Raw genomic sequence first — 16,598 nt, forward strand, 5'->3', positions numbered from 1 at the left:
TGGGAGCATAATGAGCTGGAATAACCATCTCCATCTGTGGTTTCCTTAACTCTAACTACAGGAGTGAAGGGCCCATTCTTGAGGATACCAATGTAGAGATGATTGGCCATTCTTATAAACAACAACATTTTCTTTTTCCATAAAGTGTAATTGGCCTTATCAAAGGGAGGAATCTTGATACTACTGATTTTCTGTGTATTCATTTTTCCAAGATCTAATCTGTTTACTTTCAGATTTTGCTCTGATACCACTTGTTAGATATGAATACAACACAGAGGGGGGGTGAATGTGTTTTGGCTTAAATGTTTGATTTTCGATCGACTTAGGCTTTAACAGTTGGTTGTTATTTATGATTTAGTAGAATGGATGTTAAACATAAATAGCTGTGCAAATATGTAAAACAAAGATCTTCAAAACTCACTTAATTTTATATTAAAAATCAAACAGTGTTTTGCTACAAAATCTCTAAGTTCTTGTTTTAGAACTTAGCTTCTTTCTTGAGAGAGAACACACACGCTTCTATTCTGATTGTTCTTCTTTTTTTAACTAGAGGACCAGTGTTAACTTTATAACTCAGTTAACTGCTGGTTTACACAGTGGATAATAAACATGCTATTAGCTTTTCTAAACTGTCACTTGTCATTTCTATTTATAGAAAAGCAAATCTTCCATTTCTGGCTTAGCATATCTTTAGCATCCCGTGTTAACTTTAATCTCCTCTGTCAGTTAATCTTTGTCGTTGATCTTGCACATCTCTCAAGCTGCTTTTTGTAGACTTGTCAATCCAGCTGTGTGAATTGTTTGTTGATTTGCAACCTTGGATATTGAACTGTTCTGCAATTCTGTACTTAGAGAAATTTCTTCACTTCGAGATCTTTAGTTAAGCTGTAGAGAACTCGACATCTCAATAGGCCTGTTGGCTTGTCAATATCTCTGCAACTTCATTGTTGCCTATACTTATTGACAACTCTGAGTTCTCTAGTGAATTTTGGTTTATCGATAACTCAGAGTTCTCTAATGGACTTTGGCTTATCGATAACTCAGAGTTCTCTAATGAATGTATACTTGTTGATATCTCTGAGTTCTCGGCAGACAATTCCTGAGTTCTCTACACCCGGTGGATGTTGCTTATCCGTCGAGTAGTGATGGCTTATCCGTCGAGTAGAAATTCCTCATCCGTCGAGTAGATATTGCTCATCCGTCGGGTAGATGTTACTCATCCGTCGGTACTCTCTGGAGTTTAATTGACTTCTCGATAAGTCATTCTGGAGTTCTCGAATGATTTCTCTATAACACTAATTCTGTGACTGGTAGAGATCTTGACTTAGAATGTTTTACACCAAACAGATTTATTCAACTCCAAGCTTCTTCATAATTCTTCTGAGGCATGATCTTCTTGATCTTCTTCCAGATAGAATTGTTATGCTTGACACTGTTTAGAGAAAAATACTCCAGTCCGCTCCATTTACATTTTACAGAAATTAAGTGTTACAAGTATGAATTACTGATTAAGGTTACAATACAACTAATCTTAGGGTTGTCAATATGACTTAGTCTTGTTATGATACAGGCATGTCTTGCACAACAATATGTCTTACACAACAGGGTATATAAGGAGTATCTAGATAAGTTTGTTATTGTATTTATTGATGACATCCTCATATACTCAAAGAATCCGGGAGATCACGCAATGCATCTGCAGATTGCCCTTTAGAATAAGAGAAAAGTAATTGTATGTGAAGTTTTCTAAGTGTGAGTTTTGGCTGACGGAAGTATAGTTTCTTGGACATGTGGTGAGTAAGGAAGGTATCAAAGTAGACTCGATAAAGATCGAAGCCGTATCAAAGTGGGACCAACCGAAGACACCAACAGAAATAATGAGTTTTCTTGGATTAGCAGGATATTATCGAAGGTTTGTGAAAGATTTCTCGAAGATTGCATCCCCACTAACCAAGTTGACCAGGAAGAATGAGAAGTTCGTTTGGACGGAAAAATATGAAGAGAGTTTCCAGGAATTGAAACAAAGACTAGTGACGGCTCCAGTGTTAGCATTGCCAGATGAGACGGGAAACTTTGTAATCTATAGTGATACTTCTTTGAAAGGATTGGGTTGTGTGTTAATGCAGCATGACAAAGTGATTGCTTATGCCTCAAGACAGTTAAAGCCTCACGAGCAGAAATATCCGGTTCATGACCTTGAATTGGAAGCTATAGTATTTGCTCTAAAGTTATGGCGTCACTATTTGTATAGAGAGAAATGCGATATTTATACAGACCATAAGAGCCTGAAGTACATATCGCAGAAAGATTTGAACATGAGACAGAGAAGGTGGTTGGAGTTGATTAAGGACTACGATTGTTCGATTAACTATCACCCAGGTAAAGCCAATGTGGTGGCTGATGCCTTGAGTAGAAAAGAAAGACTGAATATGGTTAAGATTGCGGAGGAATTAGCACAAGACTTGGAAAAACGGAAATTGAGGTTCGAGTATCTAGCGAAAGTCAAGAGCAATTATATGAAGTTACTTTCCAGCCGGCATTGATAGAAAAGATCAGAGGGTGTCAGGAAGGAGTTATAGAACAAGAGTTGGATACTTTGACAGGAGAAGAGTTGTGTACTCAAAAAGATAGTCAAGGGTTGTATAGATTTTTATCCAGAGTTTGGATTCCTTATATAACGGAATTGAAGAACGAGGTATTGCACGAAGCGCATAACTCTAGGTTTTCTATCCACCCTGGTAGTACTAAGATGTACTAGGACTTGAAGAGAAACTTTTGGTGGCCAGGAATGAAGGAGGATATACCAATTGGGTAGGTAAATGTCATGTATGTTAAACGGTGAAAGCAGAGCATCAACGACCGAGTGGATTGTTACAACCTTTGGAGATTCCCCAATAGAAGTGGGAAGAGATTGCTATGGATTTTATAGTGGGATTGCCAAGGACGAGAGCAAATCATGATGCTATTTGGGTAATCATTGATAGGTTGACTAAGTCGGCGCATTTCCTTCCGATCAATGAAAGGTATTCGTTGGAAAGGTTAGTTAAGTTATACTTGGATGAGATAATTACCAAACATGGAGTGCCTGTTTCTATAGTGTCAGATCGAGACCCGAGATTTAACTCCAGTTTCTACATTAAATTCCAAGAATGCCTAGGAATGAAGTTGATATGAGCACCTCTTATTATCCTCAGACGGCCGGCCAAAGTGAAAGAACGATTCCGGCCATAGAGGATATATTGAGAGACTGTGTTCTGGATTTTAAAGGTAATTGGGATGAGCACCTACCTTTGATTGAGTTCTCGTATAATAATAGTTATCATGCCAGTATTGGGATGCCACTTTACGAAGCTTTGTATGGACGTAAGTGTAGATCACCGTTGTATTGGGATGAGGTAGGGGAAAAGAAAGTGTTAGGTCCTGAGTTGGTTCAGCAAACCAGAGATGGCATAGTGTTGATTCAGAAAAGGTTGGAAGCAGCCCAAAATAGATAGAGAAAGTATGCATCTTTACATAGGAAAGATATGGACTTCGATATAGGAGCTCTAGTATTACTAAAGGTATCACCTTGGAAAGGGTTAGTACGATTTGGTCAGAAAGGTAAACTTAGCCCTAGATTTATAGGACCCTTTGAGGTTTTGAAGAAAGTAGGAAAGGTTGCTTATGAGATAGCATTACCACCGCAGTGGCAACACATTCATAATGTGTTCCACGTGTCTATGTTGAAACCCTATGTCCCTAATCCGAATCAAGTCATAGAATATGAACCGATTGAACTTCAACCAGATTTGTCCTATGTGGAACAACCGGTCCAAATCCTAGACCGTAAGGAACGAGTCCTTAGGAATAAGTCGATTCCTATAGTAAAAGTTTTGTGGAGAAATCCTCGAGTAGAAGAGTCTACTTGGGAATTAGAGTCAGACATGCTTGATAAATATCCTCATTTGTTTAGCTAAGTCAGATTCTGGGGACAGAATCTTTTTAAGGGGGAAAGGATATAACGACTCGTATATATCTCTTTTTATTTAAAAGTGTAATAAAGATTTGAATAATTAAATGAAGTTGTGTACTGGTTTTGGCAGCAGTTACTATTTGTTATTTAATTATGTATGACCTGTGGATATGTGGGATTGAATTGTGTGATTTATTGCTGAGTTATATGATTTTATTTCGCTTGTAAAAGTGATTTTATTACAGTTTTAATTCTACAGATAATTGGATTGTCTTTAAAATTGGTTTTATAATTTTGATAATTATTTTTAGGACTTTATAAAATTGAGAAATCAATATTTTATTAGTTATTTATTTATAAATGATTTTCTGAATGTGTTTGATTGTAAAATCCATATTTAATTATGGAAATCTTCAAAAATTATGAAACTCATATTTTACGAGGTTTAAAATATTCTGAGAATTTTAAAATTATTTTGAAAATTTTCGGGAAGCGTTTCACCCGCGCGTCGTTTCGTTATATGTTAAAAAGCGGGTACAAAGCTCACCTGAAAAAGTGCTTTAAAAATTTCAAAAATTATGTCTTTGTAAACTTCGGGTTATTTATGACATTTTGATATTATTTTTGTAATTTTTCGGGAATTGTTTTTCGTGCACCTTTACCCGTTAATTTTGAATTCCGAGACAAAACCGAGCCCAAAGTCTCCGTATCTATCTTAAATACTACGTGTTAGTTTCTTATTAACCGGGGGACACGTGTATGCCTTGTATTGCAACATTTTTTATCAAATAAAAAAAAGAAAAAAAAATCAACCCCCCGGTTGTTCACTGCCTTCTTCGAAATCTCTCTACTCTCTACTCTCTGTTCTCTCTCTTTCAATCTCTTAATCTCTCGTTTCTCAGTCTCTCTTTTTCTTTCTTCCTCTCTGTTCCGTTTTCCTTCCCGGTGTTGCTCGCCCGTCACCTTTTTAGGTACTTCTTCCGGTACTTTCCCCGGCTGTTTCTTCTTGTTCGATTATGGCTTTGTCTTGATGGATATATATATATATATATTTGTGTGTGTTCTATTTGTGTGTGTGTGTGTGCCAGTGTTTGTGTGTGTGTGTGCTTATGTTTGTGTGTGTGTGTTGTGGCGGTGCGTGGCCGCGTGTATGCGATGTTGTGTGTCTGTGGGCTGGTCTCCTTGCTGGGCTTGACCTGTTGCAGTTGGGCCTGTTAAACTTGGGTCTGGCTGTTGTTGTTGGGCCTCTAACAGTGAGGCTAGTGGTGTGTAGTTGGATTTGATTGTTTGGGCCTTTTGTTGGGCCTGTTTACGCAGCAGATTGGTTATTGTAAATTGATTTTTTTATTTATTTTCTGCAGGGAAATAAATGAGTATCATTCGTGAAATAAAAATTTTCGTGGCAAGAAAATAATATTAATCGGTATAATTTATTTGGGAACCCGTATTATATCGGGCGCCAATAAATTATGCCGCCGTTGACGATGAACTTCGATGAGTCAACGGTGGACGGTGATGACGATGTTCTGAGTCCTAAACCTTATAAATAAATAAAATGATTCGTATAAAATGCTTTCGAAAATAAATTATGCGTGAATATAGAATTGGTATGGAATGAAAATGTGGATTGTTGAGGATTGTTGACGTCGATTATAATCGACGGGTAGTCTTATAAATAAAGAAGTTGCTGCCAAAATTTTCTAAAAATATATTTGTAAACGTACATAATTATGCTCTACGTGTTACCCCTATTTATGTTCGAGCGATGTGATTACATGATTATGTGTATAATAATAATACGAGTCGGGTTGTCGGATTTGGTTTATTAGGATTTGAGGATATCAAGCATGTCGGTATAACTAATTAGGGTACTCTGTATTTGTAGATCCCAATCGAGTTTTCCCAGGATCGAAGTCAGCGTGAAAGCTACTTAGGGTTTTGTAAAGCGTTGCAAGGCAAGTACCTGACCATTCTTTTATGGTTCAGTACATATGAATAGCTAAATGTTTTACTTTCATAATGGAACAGAAACGTTTTAAGTTACGTATCCCCTGTAGTTATAAATCATTGTTTTCAAATTGTTTTGGGGAGAAGTAACTTCGAAAGGTACCTATCTCGAATGAAATGATTTGCGAAATGGATTTTATATGTGTGCTGGTTAAATAAATGATTTTGAAAATGAGATAGGTACAAGTGTTTTGAAAACTGGATAAAACGGTCAGATATGGGATACATTGGGGCCAGAGTAGGCCTATTGAGGTGGCGTAAGAGGCTAATTCGGTTGCGCGCACTATAAAACCGATTAGTCCAGCAGGTCAGAGACCTAGCTAGTCTCTGAGTTCCGGAACAAGTGAATGGGATGGCAGTTAGAGCTGTCTGGTGTTGATAGCCTGATCAACTGTCTTCACATATCCGCTACGTATCTGATTGGGATTTTTGATTTACATAAGAGCATAAGTAGTTGATACATCGGTTTTATAAATGTAATTAGCATGCTAAAATTGGACTCTGGTATTTACACAGCACACTACCATGTTGTTTTGATAAAGCATGCTAGTTAGTGATATCCAGTTATCTTTGATTTTCATTATGAAATGTTGATATCATGATTACAGCTCTGTTCCTATTATTGTTACATTATTGCTTTTATTCTGTTATTCATATGTTGGTACTGCTGAGCGATTATGCTCACCCTTGTAAACTGTTATGTATATCTCGCAGATGCCTAGAAGATCAGTCAGACCGACCCATGTTCCCACCCCTACTGGACCCGGCTCCTCTGAGGTAGTTTGTATCAGGCCATGAGGTCTGAGGAGTTGCTCAATAAAGTTAGAGTGTGTTAGATGTTGAATAAAGAGTTTGTAGTAATGAGAACCTGAATTATACTTGAACCTGGATCGGATCTTGGTTTGGGGTCAAGTTAGTATATTTTAATAATAATTTTGTTGTTTATTTTTTTGGTAATTGTGTTTAGTGACGTCAACTCCTGACCCCGGGATTGAGGCTGTCACAATAAAAGCCTTAGGTCACTAGGCACAAAGTCCCCTAAGAACTTAATAACTCGAGTACTAAAGAGCCCACTCGTGATCAATTATACACAACACTTTTTTTTCTTTTTTTTCCAAATTTCTGAACGAGTGCGTTTCGCTCCATCTCGCTCAACCCTAGGCTACTCATATAAATATGAGCCGGCTACTAGCCATTTGACACCTAGCCACACAACTAGCAATGAAATCCAATTTTCTCCAATTTTTTAAATATCCATGCTAATTTATTATTAAGAGAATATTCTAAATTCTAATTATAAACAAGCGATTAAACCTTGACAAATAAATAAACCATGACCATGATCTAGCACTCTAGCAACCTATAAGACTTAGTGAAATACAATTATCTCTAGCATGCAAATTAATTCGTTAAGACTTAACATCACTAAATACGACATCACTACACTAGCATCAATCTCACAGATTAATCGGAAAAATCATCTAAACTATTATGCACATGCATGCAACTACATGAACAAATTATTATAAAAAAACTACCAAACAATAAAAAAAAACTATAACATGGAAAAATATGCAAACTATATGCACTAAACTATCATGAATATGCAAACTAAGTGTGACTCACACAAACATATTCCTTCAACTACTACCCCCAAACTTAAAATATTCACTGTCCTCAGTGAAGGTAATAGTAAGGAATCAGGCATACCTACTGCGAATCAGAATCATCACCCTCAACAGGTGGAGTGTCAGGCGTGTCTGGAGGCGGATACACAGAGTCCTCACCAAATACTGGCCACTGGATATCAACACCGGTCGCTCTAAAAGTTGTCCCAAGTGCCTGGGTGAGATCATGTGCAAACTGACTATGAATGTCGTGCATCGCATCCATCCTCCGCGCTAGACGCCTATATTGCATCGAACTCAAACCAGCTCCAACATCTGCTCTAGCCTCCTCTTGCTACTGCTACTGTGATGAACCAGCCTCCTCTCCTAACTAAGCTCTCCAAGATGCTCTACGGGCCTGCGAAGAATCTCCCGCAGTAGCCTGATCCATGGGGACACCATCTGGCAGATGAGCATATGAATAACCAAGCCCCTTAGGATCGGGCTTCCCTCCATACCACTCCTGCATGCTTAACAGCGTAGAACTGTCGATAGGAGTACTGGGAAGGTGCAACTGCTCATGTGCGGGCCAATGAACACCAACTGCCACGCACAGCTTCGTCACAACGGACGCATAAGGTATAGCACCTGTGGTACCTCCTCTCAAGAACCTCAAAATCCCCTGATAGATAACCATCCCCAAATTAATGTAATTGCCCTGAAAAATACCCCATAGCAGACGAGCATGCTCCACAGTAATCTCATGCACATGTGAAGATGGCATGATGTTAGCACAAATAAACGAGTTCCAAGCCCGTGCAAACCTGTTCATGCACGACGCAGGGAACATGGAGTAATCAGTAGTGCCCCTCTTGAACTTACAGTGAGTCTTAGGCACACACAGAGTCGTAATGATCAGATCCAAGTCAAAGTCCTCAGGAGTCTTATCGTTCCACGTGTCCTGACCGGGCTTCCTCGCGTGCTACTCAGTCACCCTCCTAATGGCATCAACACTGTACTCTACAGTCATCCCCCTAACCACCGGGAAGCCATTCTTCTCCGCCTTGACATTAGCATAAAACTCCCGCACAACACTCATGGGCACAACAGCGGGAGCCTCACAAAAAGGAACCCAACCCATCTCAAGAATCATCTCCAACAGCTTACCATCCTTCCCTGATGGCAAAAAGCCTCGCTCCTTAGGAATAGGCATCGAGAGAAGCCTCATGTACTCCTCTTCACCCTAAGGAGTTGAAAACCTTGGCCACACACCACCCACAGATGAAGAATCGGTGGTGCTGCTGCCAACTTGCGTTCTTTGCCTCTTGGATGCCATTGGGATTGAATAAGAGAGAATAAAAACTAAGTGTTTGAGAGAGATTTATGTTTGAGAATTAATGAAGTGGTGGAGAAGTTTGTATATAAGTGTGTATATTTATAGGTGGAGAGATGAGAATTAAATATGGAATAGAAGTGGGAATTGATTATGGGAATCGTGGGAATAATGGATTTGATTTGGAGAGAGAAATTTGGGATATGGAAGAGTAAAATTCGGTTTGAAATTGATTTTATAGTTAAAATCCCGAAATTCCCTTAAAAAAATGTTGTTTTTATTATTTTTTTTTAACAGGACGCGGCGCGTGCTCGCTCACCTTCTGGAAAATCGGCGCGGGCGCGCTTACCTTCTGGAACAACAGCGCGACCACGCGCTAGATCAGCGCGGACACGCTTGGCTACTGAAGTTGGCCCTGATTTTTTTTCTTTTTCTGTTTTTTTATATTCTTCTCCTTTCTTCTTGCTTCCTTTATCTACTAATGTATAACAAACATGGGTTGCCTCCCAAGAAGCGCTTCTTTTACGTCGCTAGCTTGACGTAGAACCTTGAGCTCAAACGGACAATAGAACGACACTAACCACCTTGCGATGTGCCGTGTCACCATAGTAATGCTTCAACCTTTGACCATTTGCCTTGAATGCTTGGCCCGGATCACTTTCAAAAATTTCCACCGCTCCATGGGGAAACACAGTTTTGATTATGAAGGGCCCTGACCACCTTGACTTCAACTTTCCAGGAAAAAGACGGAGACGAGAGTTGAACAAAAGAACTTGTTGCCCCGGCACAAATGATTTGAGCACTAAACCCCGATCATGCCACCTCTTGACTTTCTCCTTGTATATTTTGTTGTTCTCATAAGCATGAAGTCGAAACTCATCGAGTTCATTCAATTGAAGCATCCTCTTCTTTCCAGTTGCATCCAAGTCAAGATTCAATTTCTTCAAAGCCCAATATGCCTTATATTCGAGCTCCATAGGAAAATGACACCCCTTACCATAAACCAACTGAAATGGCGACATTCCCAATGGAGTCTTATATGCTGTTCTATACGCCCAAACAGCTTCATCAAGCTTTAAAGACCAATTTGTCCTCGATGGACACACAACTTTCTTTAAAATACGCTTGATCTCTCTGTTAGACACCTCTGCTTGACCATTTATCTAAGGATGATAAGCCGTAGCAATGCGATGATTCATATTATACCTTTGCATCATAGCAGTAAACTTGTGATTACAAAAATGCGACCCCTCATTACTGATTATGACTCTTGGAGTTCCAAACATTGTGAATATCTGCTTGTGAAGAAAATTAAGCACCACTTTCTCATCGTTCGTTGGCAACGCCTTAACTTCAACCCATTTTGACACATAATCAACCGATAACAAGATGTACTGATTGTTATAAGATGAGATAAATGGCCCCATGAAGTCAATTCCCCAACCATCGAAGACCTCAACCTCGAGAAGCACATTAAGAGGCATCTCATCCCTCTTAGATATATTACCCACATGTTGACATCGATCACATTTCAAAATGAACTGGTGAGCATCTTGAAACAAGGTTGGCCAAAAGAAACCTGCTTGCAAAATATGAGCTGTTGTCTTTTCTCCACCATAATGTCCTCCATAAGCGGTTGAGTGGCAATCTCATAAGATCCCCCCGTTTCGCTGTAAGGAATACATCTCCTGATGATTTGGTCAGCTCCTTGTCGAAAAAGAAATGGCTCATCCCACATATACACTTCATGTAGAAACTTCTTCCTTTGAGCATGATATAAGTCGGGAGGTATGATATTACTCACAAGGTAGTTCATAATGTCTGCAAATCACGGTTTTTCTTCTTGCACTCCAAACAGCTGCTCATTGGGAAAAGACTCATTTATCAATATCTTATCCAATGAAGTAGCATTAGGGTTCTCTAAACACGAGAGATGAATAACGACTTGATTTTAAGTCCCCTTTCTGTCCTTGATCTCTAGTTCAAATTCTTGAAGTAAAAGAACCTATCTAATTAATCTAGGCTTCGAGTCCTTCTTTGAGAAGAGATAACGAATTGCAGTGTGATTAGTGAAAACTATCACCTTAGTCCCAAGTAGATAAGATCGAAATTTCTCAAAACCATAGACAATAGGCAAATGTTCTTTCTCCGTAGTAGTGTAATTTAGTTGAGCACCATTTAGGGTCTTGCTAGCGTAGTAGACCACATGAAATATGTTGTTCTTCCTCTGCCCAAGAACTGCTCCAACTGCATAGTCACTTGCATCGCACATCATCTCAAAAGTTTCATTCCAATCAGGTGCAGTTATGACAGGTGCCGTGATTAAACTCTTCTTCAACGTCTAAAAAGATGCAAGGCACTCGTCATCAAACTTAAAAGGGACATCTTTCTCTAACAAACTGCACAAATGCTTCGAAATCTTAGAGAAGTCTTTAATGAAACGCCTATAGAAACCCGCATGGCCGAGAAAACTGTGAATTCCCTTAACAGAAATAGGTGGAGGAAGATTCTCAATGACCCCCACCTTGGCTTTTTCTACCTCAAGACCCTTACTAGAAACCTTGTGCCCGAGAATAAGGCCCTGTCGCACCATAAAGTGACATTTCTCCCAATTGAGAACCAGATTGGTCTCAACACACCTCTTGAGAATGTGTCCAAGATTTTACAAGCATTCATCAAAAGAATCGCCAAATACAGAGAAGTCGTCCATGAACACCTCCATATTCTGGCCAATCATATCAGAAAAGATGGCCATCATACATCTCTGAAATGTGGCAGGCGCACCACACAGACCAAAAGAAACTCATCTGAAGGCAAAAGTACCAAATGGACAAATGAAGGTACTCTTCTCCTGATCTTCTGGAGTGATACAAATCTGATTGTAACCCGAATAGCCATCCAGAAGATAGTAGTACTCATGACCAGCCAATCTATCAAGCATCTGGTCAATGAAGGGCAAAGGGAAGTGATCCTTCCTAGTGGCCTTGCTCAGCTTCTTGTAGTCCATGCAAACTCTCCACCCCATGACTGTTCTTGTAGGAATAAGCTCATTCTTCTCATTTGCTATCACAGTAATTTCACCTTTCTTTGGCACACATTGAACCGGGCTTACCCATGAACTGTCAGAAATAGGATAGATGATCCCTGCATCTAGCCACTTAAGAATTTCTTTCTTCACTACTTCCTTCATGATCAGATTAAGTCTTCTTTGCTGCTCGACCATAGGCTTGCTACCTTCCATTAGTAGAATTTTATGCATGCAATAAGAAGGGTTGATTCCCTTGATATCTGCTATAGTCCAACCAATTGCCAATTTGAACTCTCTCAGAATCCTCAGAAGCTTTTCCTCGTCACTACCTAAAAGGTCAGATGCAATAATAGCAGGCAAAGTAGATGCATCACCTAAAAACACATACCTCAAATGCTCAGGTAAAGGCTTAAGCTCAAGAGTGGGAGCTTCCTCAATAGATGGCTTGAGGCGTTTAAGAGCTTTGTTCAATTCCTCAATTCCAAAAGATTCAAAAGGCATATCAATCTTCCTCTTCCAGGAAGAAGCATTCAAATATTATAATTGTTCTTCATCTTCGTCATCTTCACTATCTGAATTTCCCAATAAGGCTTTTTCTAAGGCATCGGACCTTAGAAATTGATCAAGTTCTGAAGTAACCAAAGAATCGACCAACTCCACCTTTAAGCACTCCTCATTTTACGTAGGAAATTTCATAGCATTGAACACATTAAAAGTTACATCCTGATCCAGCACTTGCATTGTGAGCTCACCCTTCTGCACATCTATCAAGGTTCAGCCAGTCGCCAAGAAAGATGTTCCCAAGATTATGGGAATCTTCTTATCCTCCTCGAAATCAAGAATGATGAAATCAGCAGGGAAGATGAGTTTATCAACCTTGACCAAGACATCCTCCACAATACCTCGCGGATATGTAATAGAACGGTCGACCAATTGCAAAGTCATATAAGTTGGTTTTGGATCAGGTAAGTCCAACTGCTTGAAGATTGACAAAGGCATCAGATTGATGCTAGCTCCCAAGTCACATAAGCATCTGTCAAAAGACACTTTTCCAATAGTACACAGAATAGTGAAGCTTCCTGGATCTTTAAGCTTTAGAGGCAACTTCTGTTGCAGCACAACACTGCATTCCTCCGTGAGAGCGACTATCACTAAATCACCTAGCTTCACTTTTCGAGAGAGAATACCTTTCATAAAATTTGCATAACTAGGCATCTGCTGAAGAGCCTCAGCGAAAGGTATGTTGATATGAAGTTTCTTGAACACCTCCGAAAACTTCTCAAATTACTTCTCCAGCTTTTTCTTCTGCAGCCGCTTAGGAAAAGGCGGTGGAGGATATATATGTTTCTCCCTGTATTACCCTCAGGAGGAGTGTTCTCAACAATAGTCTTCCTTGGTTCCACTTCTACTTCCTGCTGCTCTACTTCTTTTTTAGCCCCAACTTTTTCAGTCAACACTTGAGTTTGTTCAGGATTCGCAACCTTTCTAGACCTCAAAGTGATTGCCTTTACCTGCTCCTTAACTTCCTTCCTTCCTGGCACTTCAGTGTCACTAGGTAATGTACCAGGTTGACGATTTATCAAGGCATTGGAAATTTATCAAATTTGATTTTCTAAGGTCTTTATAGAAATAAGTTGACTCTTACACATAAGCTTTAACTCCTCTAATTCAGATTTTTTATTAGCTTGTTGCAGCTGAAGTTGCTGCTTTTGTGTATATTGTGGTTGCTAAAAACCAGGAGGGTTGTACGGCTTAGCTGGATACTGCTGATAAGGCTGTTGAACCGCATTCTGAGCATTGCTCCAACTGAAATTAGGATGATTGCGGTTGTTGGGATGATAAGTGGCTGGCACAGGTTGCTGCGAATGCTGAAAGTTGCTCACGAACTGAGCTGATTCACTAGAAATTACGGACTGATCAATCTTATGGGCACTAGCATAAAACTCATAGACACTAGCAATTTGATTAACCCCATAAATAGCCAAAGTGTCCACTTTCATCGTCAAAGCCTTAAGTTGGGCAGCTATAGCAGTTGCTGCATCCAACTCCAGGATTCTGGCTACTTTTCCCTGAGTCAGTCTCTGAGAAGGATTCTGGTACTCATTAGCAGCCATCAGTTCAATCAATTTATAAGCTTCATCGTAGCTCTTAGCCCACAAGGCTCCTCTTGATGCTGCATTGAGCATGGGTCTAGAAGTAGCACCTAATCTATTGTAGAAAGAGTTAATAATCATCCAAATAGGCATGCCATGGTGTGGGCACTTCCTTAGCATCTCCTTATATCGATCCCAAGCCTCACACGGAGATTCTCCAGTTTGCTGAGCAAACTGAGTAAGAGCATTCCTGATTGTAGCAGTCTTCTCCATAGGGAAGAATTTAGTGAGAAACTTTTGAGCAAGATCTTCCCAAGTGGTGATAGACCCTGCTGGTAGAGAATGTAACTAGCACTTAGATTTATCCCTCAGAGAGAATGGGAAGAGTCACAGCTTGATAGCATCTTCAGTCACATCATTGAACTTGAAAGTGTTACAGATCTCGATAAAATCCCTGATGTGCATGTTGGGGTCTTCAGTAGGAGAACCCCCAAATTGAACTGAGTTCTGTATCATCTGAATCGTGCTTGACTTGATTTCAAAAGTGTTAGACCTGATGGCTGGCCGGATGATGCTTGACTGAATGTCATTGATCTTAGGCTGAAAATAGTCCATCAAAGCCTTATGATTTTCTGCTTGATCTCCCATCTCAACTAAAACTGGTTGCTCGACTTTCTCTTCTTCTTATGCCTTATTTTCTTCTTCAAAAACTTCTACAACCAATGCCAACACCAAGAAGCTTCTTCAGGCACACCTCAATTCTCTCCAACTCCGTCAAATACAGTCTCTCAAACAGTCTATGGATGTCACTGAGCTGAAGACAGAAACTGATCAAGTCAAGAAGGATGTTACTGACAGGCTAGATGCTAAGTATCCCAACACTACCATGCTTGACATTAACAGACAACTCAGGAAAAATTCTGATCTAGCCAGCAAAGGGGACTCTTTAGACTCCAGACTCAAGAAAATGGAAGCTTCCATCACTGCATTTCACTTACATCAAGCCCAACAAACTCAGTTGCTTCAAAAGTTAGTGGCTGCACAAACTTCTACCTCCACTCAACTTGATTCTAACAAAAAGGGGGAGAAAGATTCACTTGTCCCAGTTAGTCAAGGAGAGCCAATCAGTGAGGGGGAGAATGTGCTAAATATACAAGTTTGTCAAGTAATTGTTCCAGAAATTACTTATCCTAAGCCACCAGTCTTGGACAGCATTAATCTGATCCAGAAGCAAAGTCTCCAAAAGCTAACTTGGTTTTGAAGCCCAAAAGGAATTATCCAAAGTCATCTGACAAAAATCCCTTGGATCTTATGTTTGAGACTCCAAGACCAGATGAAAATAAGCTGTTGGCAAGGTCCATTGCATTCTTCAAAGATCCAACTAACTCAGTGCTAAAAAGAAGAATTCTTAATATCTACAGGAATGGGAAATAAATCTGTGTGGTGGCTGGACACCCTCATTTTGCAGAAGTTAAGAAGGAAGAAAAAGAGAGAATCAAGAAAGAAAAGAAGCAGGCTGCTTTAGATGCTAAAAAGCTCAAACGGAAGAAGAAGCAAGCTGCTATAGTATCCAAACTTCAAGCTGTGAAAACTGGAACTGAGATTTCTGAGAAACCACATGTGGTAGCTGAAGATCAAGATCAGAAAATGCACAAGGAACCTCAACATAAAAGGAAGTTCAGATACAAGATTCTTCCCAAAAGAATGTTGAATTTTGATGATGACAAGATGGAAGACTACATTCCCAAACAGTCTACAACTTCAACTCAAACATCCAAGCCCTCAGAGGTGCAGGATGAATTTAAGGTAGATCCTATAAAGAACTTTCATGGTGAGCCAATAGTTCCCAAGGATGAGCCTATAGACTGGGATAATTTGCCTCTTCCTGAACTTAACTTTCCAATCTTCAACAAGCTAAAGAAGACAAAGACAAGAGCAATCAAGAAGGTCAAGCCTGTGAAACTCAGAACCAAAACCTTAACCAAAGCTCAACCAACTGTAAACAAGGGAGATCTTCTATACATCTATGATATCAAGGAATTTTCAGATATCAATCTCTATATGGATGAATTAGAAGAAGTGAGGGGAATTGATGCTCATAGAAATCTCCCTGAAAGACTGGTGTTCAAATACAAGGGTGGGAAAGAGATCATATGGCCCCTTCATAGAATTTTTCAAGAAAGTTGTTCTGTTTTGATAAAGATCTTCTCATCCTTCAAGAAAAATTTTGGATTTAATGTGACAGCCAAGAAATTGGTTCTAAAGAAGATAGAAGAACTCAGGAGCAGAAAAGCCTCAAATGCACTTCCAAAAACCCTATCCATTCCCTTCACAGGAAATACATTGCACTTGAGGCCTTACTGGCTGATGGAATTCATGGATGACAAAGGTGTAAGAAGATTATTCAGATTTGATGACCAACTAAGCATCTCAAGCAATGAGACTCTATTGGAAATGCAAGGAAAGTTGGATCTATCAAATGCTGAAGAATTTGAATTTCACATACAACTCCAAAATCAAATAGAAGAAAACAACTGGAAGCTTGGGAAGATATCAAGACAATCAAGGAAATAGAAAA

General features: G+C 39.5%; 1 non-coding gene across 1 annotated transcript; it reads left to right on the forward strand.

The window, feature by feature from the left end:
- Positions 1-14,171: 14,171 nt before the first annotated feature.
- On the forward strand, positions 14,172-14,278 carry LOC141694514 (small nucleolar RNA R71). Its single transcript, XR_012563810.1, has one exon. It is a non-coding gene; the product is annotated as a small nucleolar RNA R71 (small nucleolar RNA).
- The last annotated feature ends 2,320 nt before the right edge of the window (positions 14,279-16,598 follow it).

This window comes from Apium graveolens, chromosome 10, assembly GCF_009905375.1.
Source record: "Apium graveolens cultivar Ventura chromosome 10, ASM990537v1, whole genome shotgun sequence".
NCBI lineage: Eukaryota > Viridiplantae > Streptophyta > Magnoliopsida > Apiales > Apiaceae > Apium > Apium graveolens.